This window comes from Staurois parvus, unplaced genomic scaffold (genome assembly GCF_062004578.1).
Source record: "Staurois parvus isolate SC_StPar_1 unplaced genomic scaffold, SC_StPar_1.0 ptg001432l, whole genome shotgun sequence".
Classification (NCBI taxonomy): domain Eukaryota; kingdom Metazoa; phylum Chordata; class Amphibia; order Anura; family Ranidae; genus Staurois; species Staurois parvus.
The window spans coordinates 8,314,716-8,332,984 of NW_028319228.1; the positions used below are offsets into that span (position 1 = coordinate 8,314,716).

The following is an 18,269-nucleotide window of genomic DNA, read 5'->3' on the forward strand; positions in this document are numbered from 1 at the left end:
CACATGTGAGAGACTTTTTGGCAGTCTAGCCAAGTACAGGACCCCAAAATCCAATAAGCACCTTCAGGCTTTTAAAGGGCTTTATTTCCTCATTACACTTCCAGACTACCTATCACAGTTTCGGAGGCCCTGAAATGCCAGGATAGCACCTAACCTCCCCAAATTACCCCTTTTTGGAAAGTAGATGCCCCAAGGAATTTGATAAAAAGCACGGTAAGTATCTGGAAGATCTCATTTGTTGCCACAAGTTTTTGGAAAATGAAGAAAACAAAAACAAAAGAAAAAGAAAACAAAAAAGATATTTTTATCTTTTTTTTTTATTTCAAAACCTTGTGAGAAAAAATGAGATCTGCAAAATACTCACCATGCCTCTTTTTAAATTTCTTCAGGTGTCTACTTTCCAGAAAGGGGTCATTTGGGGGGGGGGGGGGGTTTGGGGCTATCCTGGCATGTTTGGGCCTTTGAAACTGTGATAGGTAGTGAGGAAGTATAATGAGGACGTTACACACCTTCAGGCTTTCAAAGTGGTCATTGAATTTCAGGCTCCTGTATGTGGCTAGGCTCCCAAAAAGTCTCACACGTGGTATCCCGATACTCCGTAGAAGTAGCAGAATGTATTTTGGGGTTTAATTCCACATATACCCATGGCTTGTGCAAGAAATCATTTAAATGACAACTTTGTGTAAAAAAAAAAAAAAAAAAAAGTTTTTGTCATTTTCCAGAAACTTGTGGGAAAAAAAATAAATCTTCCATGGACTCAATATGCCTCTCAGCAGATAGCTTAGGGTGTCTAATTTCCGAAAAGGGGTCAGTTGAGGGTGTTTGTACTATCCTGGTATTTTAGCACCTCAAGAAATGTGATGGGCAGTCAGAAAGTTTAAAGCTATGTAAATTCCATCTATCTATACCATAGTTTGTAGACGCTATAACTTTCACAAAAAGCAATCAATATACACTTATTGGGATTTTTTTTAAACAAAAACGTAGTCGAATACATTTTGGCCTAAATTTATGATGAAATTTTAGTTTTTTTAGATATTTTTTGTGATCAAAATGAGAAAAAATTAAAAACAAAAACTTTTTCTGGTTATAGCGCCAAAAATAAAAAGTTCACAGGTGATCAAATACCACCAAAAGAATGCTCTATTTGTGTTAAAAAAGGCCATAAATTTCATTTATGTACCGTATTGCATGACCGCGCAATTGTCCGTTAAACTAGCGCAGCGCTGTATAGCAAAAAAAGTCGTGAATTGCAGTATTTATACCATAGTTTGTAGACGCCATAACTTTCACACAAAGCAATCAATATACACTTATTGGGATTTTTTTTACCAAAAACATGTAGCAGAATACATTTTGGCCTAAATTTATAACTAACTTTGAGTTTACTATATATTTTTTATAGCGGAAAGTAAAAAATAACATTTTTCTTCAAAATATTTGGTCTTTTTTTGTTTATAGCGTGAAAAATAAAAAGCGCACAGGTGATCAAATACCACCGAAAGAAAGCTCTATTTGTGTGAAAAAAAGGACGTAAATTTTGTTTAGGTGCAGCATTGCATGAGCACACAATTTTCAGTTAAATTAGTGCAGCGCCGAGTAGCAAAAAGAGGCCTGGTCATTAACGGGGGTAAATCCTCAGGAGCTCAAGTGATTAAAGGCAACCAAGCCTTCCCCCAAATCCTCTTCACAATAAAGGGACTTCCTAACTCCTAAGAGTGGGGGCACATCTGTTAGTTTGCCTTTCTGTGGGTCATAGATTTTAAAGGGGTACAAAATAGTGTCCAAAACTGTACCCCCTCACTGCTTTCTTTTTTATAGTCAACCAAAAACTGCCCAAGGATAGTTTAGATTTGCAGAATGTCCTGGACCATCTCTTTTTCCCAGGGGGGAGTCATACCAATACCACCACAGGACAGGTTCTACTCAAGCTCATTTACGGTACCAAAGCCTAATGGGATTCCTTGTCCTATTTTGGACTTAAAATTCCTCAGATTCATTCAGTTCTGAAATATCACTCCAAATCTTAAAGAGCAGTAGCTGCTTCTGAGACGAGGGGAATATATGACATCCATGGACATTAAAGAAGCCTATCTGCATGTTCCCATTTACCCACCTCATTGGCTATTTCTGTGCTTCACAGTGGCCGGCAATTACTTCCAGTTTGTCGCACTGCCCTTTTGCCTGTCCTCTGCTCCTATAGTGTTCTGCATACCCTGCTCATAACTCACGGTATCAAGATCACAGGCTAACTAGACAACCTTCTTCTGAAGGACTCCTGTCCCTTCCAGCTATCAGAAAATGTCCACAGAACAATTCAGATGTTCCAGACCTTCAGCTGGGTACTCCATATCAACAAATCTGTTCCCCGGCCTTCTTTTCATCTTAAATACATGGATCTGGTCCTGGAAACATCCCAAGCAAAAGTCTGATGCCTCTGTTATCACCATTAAATGTTTATGGAGCCCCTCTAAACATTTGATCTCACCCATCAGGGTCTCAATCTGAGCTCTCTGGGTTTTTCTTTTGTTGGGTGTTTAGCCTGATGTACATGTCCCTAATTAAACACTTATGAGTTTTCTAAATCATAAGTGGATTGTCTTTCTTGTCAGTGTAGAAAAACTGGTGTGAGTTTTGCTTTAATAGTGGCACTGGAATGGGAGTCAGAGATAAACAATTTATTGAGCCTCCAAAAAGAATTTTGCTTGGGGGTGTGCCCAAATGACAGGCTACAGAAATTTGATGCATGATCTAAGTCGAAGGTGTCAAACTGGCGGCCCTCCAGCTGTTGCAAAACTACAAGACTTGTCATGCGTGTAACTGTCAATCTTGCAATGCCTCATGGGACTTGTAGTTTGGCAACAGCTGCAGAGCCACCAGTTTAACACCTGTGATCTAAGGGAAAGGTAAACTTAATGGAGGCATGGGAAAGGTATGGCAGGAGAGATTGTGGGATGACGATTAGGAGATCTATGCAAGAATGAGACTGGTGTGCCTTTACACTCTATTGATAACCTCTACGTGTAGGGTTAAGCAATAGACTATTTAAATCTAATTGTTACTGACAAATTTGAATACCAGTCTAAAAATGTGGAGTAATATCTTGCATGCCATTATGCAAGTTGCACAAAGAAACAAAATCATTTGTTCGGGATAATAATATTAATGATCTTTAAGTGGAACTTTTAGTCATAAAATTAAGTCCTGCTACATGACTTTGAGCTGGCCTCTTTTTTGAAGGTATAGCTAAGTAAAACATTAAAAATAAGTGCCTATACGGTTCAAAATCCAGTAATATACTGTCCAGCTCTCATCTGCACATGCTCAGTTGCTCTCTATTTTTAAGGACTGTAAATTTGTAGAGGCCAATCTGCTCACAACCTGAAGATTTAATGCTGCTCAGAACTCCTGGGCTTCATCAAAATGGCAGCTTCTGGAAAGAAGAAACCGGAGCAATGCTGGAGGCAATTTACAACACACACTAATTTTGGTAGCATAATTATAAATGTGGAATGTATGTTTCTTGCTTAAGAACATTATTTTTTCAGGTTGTTATGGGTAAAGTTCCACTTTAAATTAAGATGTGGTACACTTCATTGACAGTTATGAATGAACTCCAGGAATATTTAAAAAATGGTTCATACCAGTTGTTTTTCTGCTTTAAGAAAATAACCTTACCACCCAAAAATAGTCTTATTATCCATGTCACCTTTGAGATGGGTAAACATGGGAATTTTCATGACATGGCTAGCATTTACAGAAAAACACTTAAGTATGAAAGGATAGATAAATCGATGTTGCTGTTGTAGATTTGGCTTCACTCCAGGACTTCTCTTTTCTTCACTACTTGGATAGTTATTGACCTGTAACTAAGCATGTGAATATCAAGTGTTGAGACACACAATACACATGCATGTTCTGGGTCAGTGACTAACGAAGTAGTGAAGAAGGAAAGCGCAGTAGAAAGACAATACTCTGGCTTCCCATAGCTCTCAGAGCCACTTTTGCTGACGAATTTGAAACTATTACCCTTGCCACAAATGCTTAAAGTGACATACACCTATATTTCCACTGCAGAGAGAAAAAAAAAAAACACACTACTAATTCCTAGCTTTCTGCTTTAAGCATGCTGTTTTTTTCAGCATGTACCTATTTAAAAACAGGTAAGCAATTACGGTTTCTTTACTTTATCGTACATCACGGGACACAGAGCAGGCTATAATCATTACTATAGGGGTTATGCACCACCTATAGGTGAATAGACACTGGCAGACCAAAACAGACGGGAAGGCCTCCCCTATATAACCGCTCATACACAGGAAGTAGGAGAGAGGGATATATATTTCTTAAAAACTTCTTCCAGTACAGCCCCTTGAGATGTAGAGCTCCTCCCTCTGGGACAGGAAACCCATAAGCCCAGAACCTTAGAAGGAATACCTCCCTCTTCAGTGTTCTAGAAACCTGTTAGGAGACCTAGGCTCAAGAGTGGTGCTGGCAGCTCCTGTTTAGATAAGTACCTCCTCCTTGCCCAGCGCGATCCCTCCATTTCAGTAGAGGAGTGGGGCTGCGCTCATGTTTGCCTTCCAGTTCGCAGAGGAGGAGGACCACAGAGGGTGTCCAGCGCTACCTCCAGTGGCAATGTCAGCATCCTGACCGCCGGGTGGGCGGCCACAACGTCCAGGAGGTGGAGCAGCTGCGCTCCAAGCTGGTTAAACCAGACGTTCGAGTTGCGGTGATGTCATCGGCAGGTGCAAAGACTCATGGTTCTGGTCTCCACGTCGGATCAGTGTAAAGAGACCCAGCAGAGGCTGTGGCTACCACACCACAAGGAGCATAATGGAGGGAGCTGGGAAAAGCCCTTATGCCGCAATTGTGTGGATAGTCTAATTAGGAATGAGTCATTTTCAGCCTGCCAAAGGGTTCTCACCTCCATTAAACACTTGCCAACCACTCTATAGCCGAATGACGGCTACAGCACGGTTGTCCAGTTCTTGGAGGGCATCATATGATGTCCTCCCAGAAGGCGCCCCCGATGATCTCAGTCATCGCTGTGTCCTACAGACACAGCTGATCATGTGATGTGGTAAAAGGCCAATCACAGTGACCTTTTACCACGTGATCAGCTGTGTCCAATGACACAGCAGGTCACCGGGTAAATGCATTTGCCGGTTATCGGCTGCACTTTCCTCACTGTCACAGCGTAAGGAAAGTTCTGCCGATAACCTGCAATTGTCAGAGGACAGATCGGCACGATGATCAGGGGACTTATGATCAGTGCCCTGATGTTCAGTGCCTAGTAGTGCCACCCACCTGTGCCCAGCAATGCCACCCATCTGTGCTGCCCAGAAGTGCCACCCATAAGTTTCCAGCAGTGCCACCCATCATGGTTGTATATCAGTGCTGCTTATGCATGCCACCTCATCAGTGCAGCCTCATCAATTCACATCAGTGAAGGAGAAAAATTACCTGTTGCAAAATTTTATAATAGAAACCAAGAAAAACCTTTTTTTCTCCCTACGTCTTCCAGGACAGCCATCTGAGACCTTGGGCTCCTCCCTCCGGATCAGGAAACACACCATCCCCCATGCCTTTAAAAGGCGGGCTTCCGGGCCTCACATCCAGTTTTTTGTGTTTCCTGAGCCGGAAGGATGCACGCAGTAGGAGCCAGGGTGATCCTCGCACCCTCAGGAAGGCTGGCCTGGAAGGGTGTGGTGCGGTCTGTACCTCCGTCCCCGGTGCCTTCCACGAGGTGGGGCTGGCATCTGGTGGTGTCCTTCAGGCCCAGGTGGGTAACCGGCGCTGCCGCATGTCACTGGGGCTTGCCCCGATCGTGGCCTCTCCTCTGACTCGGCATTCAGTTGAATGTGCAGGGGAGAGGCGGGACTTCCGGTTGGGCGTGGCCTTGCGTTCCAGCAACCGGAAGTAGCAGGGCGGATGCGCTCCACAGGCCGGAAGTCTGCCAGTGACGTCAGCGCCGGGCGCCGGAGACGCGGCTCCGATCTCCAGAGGCGCAGGCACCACCAGGGGAAATAAAAGCCGGTGGGCGTGCGGAGCGGCGGCGCTGTCTCCATGCCAGGGGGATGATGGAAGCAGGACCTTCTCAGGCTGACCCAGGTCCCGGTACCGGCTCCTCCCAGGTAAGCTTGGGGAGGCTCCCCTTTATGCTATATTCCTGGGGGGGGGGTTTTAGGAGGTCCCTTAAGTCCCCAAGTTTGTGGGTGTTAGGGTATGCTGCAAAATTATTTTTCACAGTACTGGATGCAGTGGGGGTCCTGGGATATTGTTCCTCTCAAGTGCCTAGTTCTGTTTTTTTTGTCATTTCTTTTTTAGACTAAAACACAGGACAGGACCCCAGTACAGGCCCCAAAGAGGAGATGTGCAGTGTGTGCGGCCAAGTTGGGCGCAGGATATGAGAAGCCTTTATGCCGCAACTGCATTGATAGTCTTGTTAGAGACGAATCTTTTACAACATGCCATAAAGTTTTGTCCTCTATTAAAGAGGATATGTCGGCAACTTTTCAGGCGTTTAGGTCCCTTCTGGATAGGGTTCAGTCTCCTTTGGAGATTGGTTCACAGTCTGCATTGGGGATCATGCCCTCCCGGCAGGTAGTTCCGGAAGAGGAGGAAGACATTCCTCGATCTCGGACATCCTCCCAGTTAGGTTCAGGGTCCGAGGAGGAGGAAGCCCCCACCTCGTCAGGCTCTAAGTATAGATTGGCCCTAGAAGAGGTGGACGAGCTTTTGAAAGCAATTTATGAAACTCTGGAGATATAGGAGGAAGAAGTGACCTTGTCGAAGCATGATCTCATGTATCAGGGGCTTCATGCTAAAAAAGCCAGAGTTTTTCCGGTCCATAGTTCCTTGGTTGAAACTATCAGACAGGAGTGGGAAAGCCCGGAGAGGAGGCCCTTCTTTTCCGGTGCCCTAAAGAGAAGATTCCCCTTTGACGAGGACCCCTCGCAACCCTGGAATAAGGTTCCAAAATTAGACGCCCCTTTGTCCAGGATTTCGAAAAGGACGGATCTGGCCTTTGAGGACATGGGGGCCTTAAAGGACCCTATGGACAAGAGGGGGGAGGTTTTGTTGCGAAGAGCCTGGGAATCCTCTTCAGTCAGTTTGAAGCCAGCCCTGTCGGCGACTTGTGTGGCCAGAAATTTGGAGTGCTGGTTAGCCCAACTACAGAATCACCTAGCGGCAGGAACCTCGAGGCAGCAGATCCTAAAATCACTACCGTTGCTTCTGAAAGCGGCGGGGTTTTTGGCGGACGCCTCGGCAGAATCAGTCAAGCTTGCGGCCAGGTCCTCAGCCCTGGTTAACTCCGCTAGGCGAGCTTTGTGGTTAAAGACCTGGGCGGGGGGATTCAGCGTCCAAGTTGCGTTTATGCGCATTACCATTTTTGGGGGATAACCTTTTTGGCCCAGGCCTGGAGGAGGCTCTTGAGCATACGGCAGATAGGAAGAAGGCCTTCCCAGAGAGTAGAAAAAAGGTCTTTCCTAGGAAACCCTTTCGGCCTAGAACCCAAGTGCTTCCGAATAGAGAAGTTCAGCCAAAGAAGCATTGGACAGGGCATAAAAACAGAGGCCGGGGAGGGATATTATTCAATCCTCCTCAGGGATCCTCCAAGCCCCAATGACTTGGATGGCCCGGTAGGGGGAAGGTTGGGGTCCTTTCTCCCTCAGTGGGCTTCTATATCCCCGAGCCCCTTCATTTGGAGCCTGATTCAGGGAGGCTACAGGATAGAGTTCGGGGACTGCCCTCCAAACAGGTTCTTAGTTACAGATCTTCCCAGGGACCGCAGGAAGTCTCAGGCGTTATGCGGTCTTATAGGGGAATTGGTGGACCAGAGAGTTCTGGTGCAGGTGCCTCAGAACGAGCGGGGTTCAGGGTGTTACTCTCACGTCTTTGTGGTGGGAAAGCCTTCAGGAAAATTCAGGTTAATCCTGAATCTACGCTCCCTAAATCAGGCCCTAACATACAAACGCTTCAGGATGGAGTCGATATATTCGGTAAAGAATATACTGTTCCGGGGGTGCTTCATGGCCACAGTGGACTTGAGAGATGCCTATTTTCACATTCCCATCCACCAGGCAAGTCAGAAGTTCCTGAGGTTGGCCATAAGGATGGGGTCGCAGACCTTCCATTGGCAGTTTCGGGCCTTGCCCTTCGGTCTAGCGTCAGCTCCCAGGATCTTTACAAAGGTTTTAGCAGAAGCTTTGGTTCCCCTGAGGCTGAGATCAATCTTGGTGGTTCCTTACCTGGACGACTTGCTTCTGGTGGCCGGGTCTCGGCAACAGTTGCTCGAGCACCTAGCAGTAGTCCAGAATCTCCTGCAAGGTCTGGGCTGGCTTATCAACAGGGAAAAGTCGTCTCTGGTACCCGCACAGAGGGTGGTTTACCTAGGGTACGAGATCTCTTCTGTAGAGGAAAAGATTTTTCTGCCACGGGAAAAGTTCGAGAAGATGAATCGAGTGTTGTTAGGGTTGCAGTGCAACCTGACGGTTTCGGTGAGGGAGGTCGCAGGGGCAGTGGGTCTTATGACATCCTGCTTTCCGGCGGTTCCATGGGCAAGATTTCACCAGAGACCGCTCCAGGCCTTCTTGTTAAAGGAATGGGACGGAAATGTCTCAGAGCTGGAGCGGCAGGTCCGGCTTCCGTCCAGAGTCAAGAGATCTCTGTGGTGGTGGCGAACGGAGAGAAACTTGACCAGGGGTCTGGATTGGAGGCCATCGGATCCACTCATTGTAACCACAGACGCCAGCAGTTTTGGTTGGGGGGTTCATCTACAAGGGAGAACGGCCCAGGGGAGGTGGTCCCAGGAGGACTCCTTAAAGCCCTCAAATCAGCGGGAGCTGTTGGCGGTCAGGAAAGCCTTGGAGGTTTTTCAGGCAGGCTTGAGGGGCCTTCATGTACAGGTTCGTTCAGACAACATGGCAACGGTAGCTTATGTGAACAAACAGGGGGGGGCAAGGAGTCCTTCACTGCAGAGGATCGCTGGCGATATTCTGACCTGGGCAGAATAGAATCTGCGTTCAATTTCGGCGGTACACTTAAAGGGTTCTCAGAATTCGCTTGCGGATTTCCTGAGCCGACGGCCACTCTCCCACGACGATTGGTCACTCAACCAAGAGGTGTTTCAGGAGTTGGTGTCCAGGTGGGGGAAACCGGAGGTGGATCTCTTTGCGTCACGGGAGAACAGGAAGGTCGACCAGTTCTTTACCCTAAACTCGCGAGAGCAGAGCTTGGGGATAGACGCTCTGTCGACCACCTGGGATTTCAGGCTGGCCTATGCATTCCCTCCAATCAGGCTGATTCCAGCGGTCCTGCAAAAATATTTAGAGGAAAGGTCTGATTTACTCTTGATCGCTCCTTTTTGGCCGAGAAGGCCATGGTTTTCCCTACTGAACAGGCTGGCGTCAGCTTGCCCGTATCCCTTGCCGGAAAGGGCAGATCTGATTGCGCAGGGTCCGCTTTTGCATCCGCGAATCAAGACGTTACGATTGACGGCCTGGTTCTTGAGGAACAGATCCTCAGAGCCAGGGGGTTCTCTGATCAGGTAATAAAGACTTTGGTGGGCTGTCGCAAGCCGGTAACCAGAGCCATTTATTCCAAGGTCTGGAAAAGATTTGCCTCGTGGTGTTCGGACCGACCAGGGCCCCTGGACATTCCGATGGTTTTGGACTTTTTTCAGGAGGGGGCAGATAGAGGACTCTCGATCAGCACCTTGAAAGTACAGGCTTCTGCTTTGAGTATTTTTTTGCAGTGCTCTTTGCAACAAAATCCCTTTGTAGTTGATTTTTTTAGATCCCTCTCCAGGGCTAGGCCTGCTAAGGTGGGAGGTTGTCCGAGTTGGGATCTGTCTCTGGTCCTAAGGGCTTTGGTTCGAGAACCTTTTGAGCCTTTAGAGGAGTCCGCTTTCAAGTTTTTGACCTTAAAGATAGTTTTTTTTGGTAGCAATCACATTGGCCCGTAGGGTGAGTGAGCTTCAGGCGCTCTCAATTAGGGAGCCTTACTTGACCATTCTTAAGGACAGGGTGGTGCTTAGGACTGATCCGGGATTCCTTCCTAAAGTATCCTCTTCTTTTCACAGGTCGCAGGATATTGTTCTGCCGACCTTTTGTTCTTCCTCTGAAGGTAAAGAGGAAGGCAGCCTAGGTTTGCTGGATGTAAAGAGGAGTCTTATAATTTATTTAGACAGGTCCAGGGAATTTAGAAAATCGGATTCCCTTTTTGTTTTGTTTTCAGGGCAGAGAAAGGGGTTAGCAGCATCTAAAGCCACGATAGGCAGGTGGATTAGGCTGGCTATTGGGGAATCTTACAAGGTCTTGGGGATTCCGCCTCCTTTTGTTAAGGCCCACTCAACTAGATCCTTGGCAGCGTCCTGGGCGGAGAGAGCCGGGGCTTCGCCGGAGGAAATCTGTAAGGCAGCCACTTGGTCGAGGTTTTCCACCTTCGTGAAGCATTATCGCTTGGATATCCTGTCAGATAAGGAACAGGCATTCGGACGCAAGGTCCTCCAGGCGGTGGACCCACCCTAAGGGGGTAAGTTCTCGTTTATCGTCTCAGATGGCTGTCCTGGAAGACGTAGGGAGAAAACCAGAGTTAGACTTACCGGTAACTCCTTTTCTACGCGTCTTCCAGGACAGCCGGTAATTCCCACCCTTCTAATGTACAACCGAGAGAGTTAAGGTTGACTGCATGAAAATTGTATTTACCTATATTTGTGTCTTTCAGTGGCTTCCGCTAGTTCTCTTTTAATAACTGGATGTGAGGCCCGGAGGCCCGCCTTTTAAAGGCATGGGGGATGGTGTGTTTCCTGATCCGGAGGGAGGAGCCCAAGGTCTCAGATGGCTGTCCTGGAAGACTCGTAGAAAGGGAGTTACCGGTAAGTCTAACTCTGGTTTTTTTTTTTTTTTTTTTGCTCTTTTCTTTGTTTATAGCGCAAAAAATAAAACAGCGGTGAGTAAATAACACCAAAAGAAAGCTCTTTGTGTGGAAAAAAATGCTGAAAATTTCATATGGGTACAGATGTTGCATGACCGCACAATTGTCATTCAAAGTGCGACAGCATTTAAAGCTGAAAATTGGCCTGGGCAGGAAGGGGGTATAAGTGCCCAGTAGGCAAGTGGTTAAGGATGACATGTTGACTACATTTCAGTCATTTGGATCCCTGCTAGATAGAATGCAGACGCCGCTGGGGCCTTGGACCCAATCTCTGGCTACTTCGGTACAGGAGGCATTGAGAAGGGAGGAGGACCCGGAAGAGGATCCTAGGTCCTTTTTTTCCCCACAAGCAGGGTCAGGCTCGGAGGAGGACGATGGAGAAGGATGCTCCTCCAGGGGTTCCAGGTACAAATTGGCCCTTGATGATGTAGATGACCTCCTTAAGGCTATCTATGAAACCTTAGAGATTTGGAGGATGTCAAATGTCTGTCTAAGCATGACCTCATGTATTAGGGTCTACATGCTAAAAAGACTAGGGTCTTTCCAGTCCCCTGATTGATGCCATTAAGCTGGAGTGGGAAAAACCATGAAATGAATCCTGCCCCCCCCCCCCCTTTCTTCTTTTTTTTTTTCTTTCTAACCTGGTGATTTTAAAAGGAGATTTCCTTTTGAGGAATACTTATCCCAGCCATGGAACAAAAGTTGGACGCCCCCTTTATCTAAAGTCTCTAAAAAGATGGACCTAGCTTATGAAGATATGGATAAAGGATCCTATAGATAAGAGGGGAGAAATCTTGCTCTGGAAGGCCTGGTATTCTACCTCTATCACCTTTTAAGCCGGCTTTATCGACCACCTGTGTCGCCAGAAATATGGAATGCTGGCTTACCCCGTTAGACTCCTCTCTCGGCAGTGACTTCCAGGCAGCAGATACTAAAGTCCTTTCCTTTGCTGTTTAGCGCAGTAGGTTTCCTTGTGGATGCCTCGGCCGAATCAGTTAAACTAGCCGTGTGAACATCTGCCCTGGTGAATTCAGCTAGAAGGGCGTTCTGGTTAAAGACCTGGGCAGGGGGCTTGGTATCCAAGCTATGCCTTTTGTGCCTTACCCTTTACAGGCGATAACCTTTTCGGTCCAGGTCTCCAGGAGGACTTGGAGCTTACAGCTGAAAAAAAAGAGGGTGTTTCCAGAAAGTAAAGAGATCTTGTTCCAGGAGGATTTTTCATCAGAAAACGCAGGTCCAGCAAAGAATGTATGTTCAGCCCAGGACTTCCTTCACAGTCTGGGGTGGCTCATAAACAGAGGCCAGTCACGTTTAGCTCCCTCCCAGAGAGTTGCCTATCTGGGGTACGAGATTTTCTCGGTAGAAAGATCTTCCTTCCACGATAAAAAAATTCTTAGGAAAGATCAGGTGCTGGTAGAGCTGCAGAGCAATTTGTCCATTACAATAGGGGATATGAAGGCAGTAGGTCTCATGATATCATGTTTCACGGCTGTCCTTTGGGCAAGATTCCACCAGTGTCCACTCCACTGCAGTCTTTACTTATGAGAGTTTGGAGTGGGGACAGGTCTGCTCTAGATCTTGCAGTCTGGCTCCTGTCCAGGATCAAGAGATCCCTTTGGTGAATGCAGTACAATCTAGCCAAGGGTCTGGAATGGACCACACCTTATTACGACCGATGCCAGCAGCTTTGGATGGGGAGCCCATCTAGGAGACAGTGGCCCAGGTGGTCCTTGGAATCTCAGAGATTCTCGAATCAGAGAGCTTCTAGCAGTCCAGCAAGCGCTGGAGACCTTTCAAGCAGATCTAATAGACCGACATCTGCAGAGCCATTCAGACAATATGGCTATGGTGGCAAGCCTCAACAAATGGGGGTACAAGAAGCCCTCCTTTCCAAGAAATTGCTTACAGCATACTGTCTTGGGCCAAACAAAACTTGTGTTCGATATCTGCCATCCATCTGAAAGGAGCACAGAATTCCCTGGTGGACTTCCTAAGTCGGCATTCAGTCAAGCACGACAAATGGTCCCTTAACCAGGAAGTGTTTGCGACCAACACTTTGTGATGGGACATGCCGGAGGCCAATCTCTTTGCTTCCCAGGAAAACAGGAAAGTCAGCCAGTTCTTCTCCCTAAATCTATGGGATCCGGCCTTGGGTGTAGATGCCTTCGTACACGTGTGGGAATTCAATCTCTGTTATGCATCTCCTTCAGTGAGGCTGATCCCAGCAGTCCTGCAGAATTTTTTGTTGGAAAGGACACACCTTATTCTGGTGGCCCCATTTTGGCCGAAGAGACCATGGTTCTCTCCGCTGCGGAACCTGGCCTCTGTTCCCCCGTTCTTCCACAGAGGGAGGATCTGGTCTCTCAGGGTCCAGTGCTGCACCCAGGTGAAGACTTTGAAGTTGGCAGCATGGCTACTGAAGAACAACTCCTGAAAGCTCAGGGATTTTCGGACAGAGTAGTAAGGAATTTGAACTGCCGCAAACCAGTAACCAGAACTATTTAATACTAATTGGAAATGGAAAAGATTCAACTCCTGGTTGTCGGATTAGGGGAGGAGCCCTCCGGATATCCCAGCGATGTTAGATTTCTTCCAGGGTGCGGCAGATCATGGCCTTTCAGTTAGCACTTTAAAGGTGCAGGCCTCGGCCCTCGGTGTTGTCCTTCAGGTCCCCCTCCAGCAGGATCCCTTTTTTATAGTAGATTTTTCAGGGCCTTTTCCAAGTCCAGGCCAGCGGCGGTCAGGTCCTGTCCAGTTTGGTCCTAAAAGCTTTGGTCCTTTGTCCCTTTTGAACCTCTGGAGCAGTCTTCAATAAAGTTTTTAACTTTAAAAACTATTTTTGGTAGCAATCACATTGGCCCATAGGGTGAGTGAATTGCAGGATTTTCCATTAGGGAACCCTTTTTGTCAGTTTTTGAGGATAGACTTGTGGTCAAAACGGATCCTGGGTTTCTTCCCAAAGTTTCCTCCTCCTTTCAAAGGTCTCAAGATATAATTTTGCCGACCTTCTGTTCTGCTCCCGCAAGCAAGGAGGAGGAAAGATTAAGTTTGTTAGATGCTAGAAGGAGCTGTTTGGCTTATCTTAGATCTATAGAGTTCAGAAATTCAGATTCTTTTTATTCTTTTTGCGGGAGCGCGGAAGGGTTCCACTGCTTTCAAGTCCACCGTAGCTAGATGGATTAGGATGGCTATTGCGTAATCGTATAATTTATTAGAAATTCTGCCCGTTTGTTAATTCACACTCAACCGGATCCTTGTCCGCATCCTGGGCAGAGAGCTGGTGCCTCGCCAGAACAAATCTATAAGGCAGCCACTTGGTCCAGCTTTTCTACCTTTTTTGTGAGGCATTATCACCTGGATCTGCTTTCTAGTGAGGATCAGGTCTTTGGGTGCAAAGTCCTCCAGGCAGTAGCCCGCCCTAGTGGGTAAGTTCTTGATTATCATCTCAAGGGGCTGTCCTGGAAGATGTTTTTTTAGAAAACCAGAGTTACTTACTGGTAACTCTTTTTCTATAAGTCTTCCAGGACAGCAGGGATTTCCCACCCTGAGTATTGTATGGTAATGTATATTTATGCATAAATGGTTATGTTTTTTTAGTGCCTTTCTGTGGTTTTGGTAAAACTGAAGGAGGCCTGGAGGTCCACCATGTTAAGGTTCTGGGCTTACGTGTTTCCTGTCCCAGAGGAAGGAGCTCTATGGCTCAAGGGGCTGTCCTGGAAGACTAATAGAAAAGGAGTTACCGGTAAGTCTAATTCTGGTTTTTAATACCTTCATTTCAGAGGACAAAACAGAAGATTTGGCTATGCTCAGAGAGCCTTTTTTTATTTTATTCAAAGCACCAATACTGCTTATGCAGCAAGGTAGGGCCTGGTATCCACAATCCTGTGTTCTTTTTGCCTTTGCCACCAGAGGGCGTCAGGAGTATGGTATTGTTACTGGCTACTGTGTATGTATTCCTAGATGGTTTTCTTTTGACATGTAGGGAACTCCTTTCGGTCAGAGGGGTAACCATTACCGGTTGTTTTCAGCTGTGGTCATTAGGAGTCCAGGCCCACCCGCTGGAACCTGTAACACACATGAAAAGGGATTCCCCTTTCGTGACAAGCGCCTGTTTGGTAATGATTTGGATAAGTACATCCAGAAGATTTGTTTTTTTTTTATTGGGGGTGGGGGGGTTGGGGAGAGTTCTCTCCTGCCAGTTAAAAGAAGTAAACATCCATCTTTTTAAAGGTTCAAGTACTCCTATTGGTATTATCTCAGTTGCCAGGCAGTTTTGATGCCCATAGGCATCAGGATCTAAAGGCAATCCACAATGCCAAGGGCAGAGGAAACCATGGGTTCAGAAATCCACTAAGGCTGGCCTTATGCCTTCTTTATGAAGGGACTTCCCCATGCATACAGATGGGGGGGGGGGCTTTTGCAGTTTTCAAGTGTCTGGGAGGAGGAGATCCAGGGCAAGTGGATCATTTCCACGATTTCTCGGGGGTATCGAGTTTCAGATTCTTCCCCCTTCCCATTTTGTCCAATGTACCCAAAAACCAGCTGAAGATAAATTATTTTTCAAGCACTTCATTAATTGCTGACCCAAGGGGTAATTGTGGAAATGCCATCATGTGAGAAGTTCAGGGGATTCTACTCCTAACCTGTTCATGGTTCCAAAACCAAATGGAAACATGAGGCCTATACTAGAGCTCAATGCTCTGAACGAATTTCTTCTTGTTTGTTCATTTTCAGTAGAAGGTAATCATTTTCAAGTAGTGTCTCTGCCCTTCGGGCTTGCCATGGCCCTTAGTGTTTTGACAAACGTTCTGGCTCCAGTATTAGGCCTATTGAGAGCCCAGGGAATATCAGTACTAGAGTATCTGGACAACCTATTGCTCAGGTAGCTTAAGGCGAGATGTGGCTCATGCGATGTGTTCTAGAACACCTAGGCTGGATCCAAAACTTTGAGAAGTTGGCCTTAGAGTCGGTTCAAAGTCTGGAATATTTGGGGTTGGTCCTAGATACAGTGCAGGCAAAAATCTTCCTGCCCCTGGGGAAGGGCTGTGCTTTGAGAGATCGTGTACGAGATGTGAGGAGAAAAAGAAATCCATCTATATGCCACTGCATGAGGTTGCTGGAGAAGATGGTGTTAGCATTTGAGGCAGTTCCCTATTCACAGTTTCACTGCAGACTGTTGCAGAGAAACATTCTGTCTTGTCTGTCTGGAACTAGAAATTCCAAGCTGTGGATTGTCACTTCTTTGTTCCCCAGGGTAATGCAGAGTTTGAATTGGTTGGTGGCTTGGAATTTGGAAATGGGGGAAGTTTTTTTTTTTTTTTTTTTTTTTTTTTTTTTCTTCCAGTGGTTTGGAAGATGGTAACCACGGTTGCCAAGCTTTTTGGCTGGGGGCTGTTCTGGAGGGAAGCTCAGTCCAAAGGAAGTTGGCTTGGCCAGAGAAGTCTGCCCATCAATGTCCTGGAACCTTGGGCGGTTTGCTTTGCTGTGAAGTTTTGGATGATCAGGTTACACATCTATCCAGTCTGACAATGCTATGGCTGGGGCTTACATTATCCACCAAGGAGGCACCAGGAGCCGGATGGCCCGTGAGGTGAATCACATTCTAGCTTGGGTCTGAGCTTCATGTGCCGTCTGTCAGCAATTTACATTCTGGGGGTAGATTAACTGATAGGAGGATTTTCTCAGTCGCCAGTAGTTGGTTTTGGGAGAGTGGTCCCTGCACCCCAAGATTTTTGCAGCAGTTTGCCAGCGTTTGGGTACCCTGGACGTAGATCTATTGATATCCATCCAGGTTCAACAGGGAAGACAAGTTTGTGTCCAGAACAAGGGACCCACTCTCGTTCAGTTCAATGGTCTGGTGACACTTTTGGGTCAGTTCTCCCTAGTTTTATGCCTCCCACCCCAATTCAGCTTCTGTAGCGCTTTTTGTGCAGGATCCGAGAGGAAGTAACACCAGTGATCTTGGTAGCCCTGGTCTGGCCCAGGAGGGCTTACTATGCAGCTATAGTAAAATTATATGTGCAAGGTCCATGAGCTCTTCCAGTCTGGGTGGACCTTCTGTCTCAGGGCCCAATATGGCCCCCTGCTGTACTGCCACTATATTTGACAGGGTGGCTATTGAAGTCAGGATCTTGAGGGACTGAGGATTTTCAGGTCCAGTTATTTCTACACTTTTGAGTGCTAGGAAGCCAGTTTCCAGGAACATCTATTACAGAGTCTGGAGGTCTTACAGTTTCCTGGTGTGAGGCCAAAGGATGGCATCTCCAGATGTATGTGATTGGGAGGTTCTCTCTTTTCTCCAATCATGTGTGGAAATGAGGTTGGCCTTGGGCTCCATTATGGGTCAGATTTCAGCTTTGTCTGTATTCTTTCAAAAGCCTATTGCTTCTCACTCCCTGGTTTGGTTCATACAGTCCCTCCTGCCAGGCTACCCTTGTGCTCTTGGGATTGAAATTTGGTGTTTGCCATCTTGCAGAAGCAGCCGTTTTAACCTATTTGCGATAATCCACTAGTCCTTCTGACTAGAAAGGTCTTCTTTTTTTTTTTTCATTTATTGCAATCACTTCAGAAGGGTGTCAGAGCTAGTGGCTCTTTCTTGGAAGGAGCCATTTTTGATCATACACCAGGATAAGTTAGTGTTGCGCCCTGATCTGTCCTTGCCTAAAGTGGTTTCTAGCTTTCACTTGAATCAGGACATTGCCCTACCCTATTTTTCTTTTTTTTTTTCAAATCCTTATTTGAGAAGTTAATTAATTTTTTGGATGTAGTGCAAACCGTCAGTCTTATCTGAAAAGGTTGACACAAATCAAAAGGTCCAATTTCTTGTCTGTTCCACCAGAAGGGCCCAGGGAAGGGCAAGCAGCATCCAAGGCAACCATTTCTCTTTGGATCCGCCAGTTAATCATTCAAGCCTATGGATCCGCCAGTTAATCATTCAAGCCTATGGTTTGAAGGGCAAGGTCCCATCCTTTCGGGTAAGAGCACACTTTACCAGAAGTGTAGTAACCTCTTGGGCAATTCACCATCAGGCGTCGATGACTCAGATTTGCAAGGCCACAACCTGGTCTTCAGTGCATACATTCACAAGGTTCTAAAAGGTGTATGTTAAAGCTACAGATAATGCTGCTTTTGCCTGCAGTGTGTTATGGGTGGCAGGGTAGGTCCTCAGGCTGAATATGGTGTCTGGGATTGGTGTCTCCCTCCCCTCTTTCTGGAATGCATTGATTGCTACAAAACTGAGGTACTTCCTGTGTGAGAAGGGTTATATAGGGGAGGCCTTCCTGTTTGTTTTGGTCTGCCAGTGTCCATTTACCTATAGGTCGTGCATA

At 46.5% G+C, this 18,269-nt stretch overlaps 1 protein-coding gene and 1 pseudogene across 1 annotated transcript in view; both read left to right on the forward strand.

The window, feature by feature from the left end:
* Positions 1-18,269, forward strand: part of LOC149436044 (spindle assembly abnormal protein 6 homolog) — a 136,542-nt gene that overhangs the window by 61,671 nt on the left and 56,602 nt on the right. The gene's annotated exons all lie outside the window — the stretch shown is intronic.
* On the forward strand, positions 7,547-10,535 carry LOC149436045 (uncharacterized; annotated as a pseudogene).